The sequence below is a fragment of the Paramormyrops kingsleyae genome, chromosome 23, assembly GCF_048594095.1.
Source record: "Paramormyrops kingsleyae isolate MSU_618 chromosome 23, PKINGS_0.4, whole genome shotgun sequence".
Classification (NCBI taxonomy): domain Eukaryota; kingdom Metazoa; phylum Chordata; class Actinopteri; order Osteoglossiformes; family Mormyridae; genus Paramormyrops; species Paramormyrops kingsleyae.
The window spans coordinates 12,826,141-12,827,500 of NC_132819.1; the positions used below are offsets into that span (position 1 = coordinate 12,826,141).

Below are 1,360 nucleotides of genomic sequence, written 5' to 3' on the forward strand. Positions count from 1 at the left end.
GCCGCTGTGGTTCCTGATGCATTTTGCAATTGATATCTTGCTATGGGTCAGATATAAAAATGTTACTTGGGTCCAGTTGTCTACTGTTTTAGCTGAGATGCCGCACACAGTCTTGAGTTACTTTTACTGCTAATGTTTTTATAACATGTCATCAGGTGGTTTTGTCATGTACTATCAGTCAGAGGGAGGGATGTTATGGTGAGATGCAATTCAATTCAAATTCAATTCAAATCATTCTATTTGTCCCCAAGGGGCAGTTTAAAAAGCACGTGGAGTAGCACAACAACCATTTACACATAACAATTAATGTAAATAAAACAACATACACACATAGGAGACAAAGTGCATTGCTGTTAGGCAAACCTTAATACTGTGCTGCAGGGTTTGGGCCCTTTACAGGAGCTAAACACATACAGCAGTTGACCGAACAGCGGAAAAAAAGTCACATGACCCAGTGAGTCACTCTTCACCCTGTTCTCGGCAAGCAGACGCGTACGTGTGCGGTGCACAGCAGAGAGAACCTACGGCTTCAAACGCTGGCATTTACCCGTGAAGGACCCTGTGCCACACGTTTCCGCCACGCTTCAGATCCACAGTGCAAGGTGAGCATTGCTAAATATAAAACGATCGCATTGATCCTGCGCCGAAGCATTTCTGTCCTCGGGCGAGCGCCACCACGCACTTCTGAACAGCTCGGTGAGTATGAAAGCCACGTGACCATCCCAGTCACCAGATTGGAACCACAATAACGCCTTATGGGAGACTCTGGAACAGCACCTGAGACAGCATTTTCCACCAGGGTCAACAAAACAGTGAATGGGGGAATTTTTCATGGAAGAAACTGGTAAATTGCAACGCTTCCCACGAGCAGAGTTCCAGGCATATGCAGATTCCATGCCAAGGCCCACTGAAGCTGATCTGTTTGGTCTAAACGTGGGTATAGTTACCTGTACTTCGCAACAGAGTTGGGTAATTCAGGTCCAGAGAGTAAAAGTCCAGACTGGGTTTTTGTTTCTCTGTGACTCTGTGACTGTGACTCTTTATGCTCAGCTGGTTGGTTGAAACAAAATCCCACTCTGGACCAGAATTACCCAACTCTGCTTCTCAGCAATATATTTCTTCAACCTTCTTATACTGTGAAGTGAAATTTGTTTTTTTTTTATAGATGTTCTACCCAGGAATATAACCCAGACAAGTTACATGAACCAAAGAAATTAACAATTAACAGATGAAAAGTACTGGTAAAGTCTTCTGAGAAATAAATGGGATTGGGGCCAAAGGCGAACTCTGCCAACAGAGTCGTTTCACCTTTGTCTGCGGATCGTCCCATTATGTCTGGGCCAGGGAGCATCTGTGTTCC

The 1,360-nt window shown here is 44.6% G+C and overlaps 1 long non-coding RNA gene across 1 annotated transcript; it reads left to right on the forward strand.

Annotated features, from left to right (window-relative positions):
• Window positions 1-487: 487 nt before the first annotated feature.
• LOC111843877 (uncharacterized) lies at window positions 488-1,266 on the forward strand. The gene is made up of 3 exons (XR_002838265.2): window positions 488-696; window positions 800-933; window positions 1,166-1,266. It is a non-coding gene; the product is annotated as an uncharacterized lncRNA (long non-coding RNA).
• The last annotated feature ends 94 nt before the right edge of the window (window positions 1,267-1,360 follow it).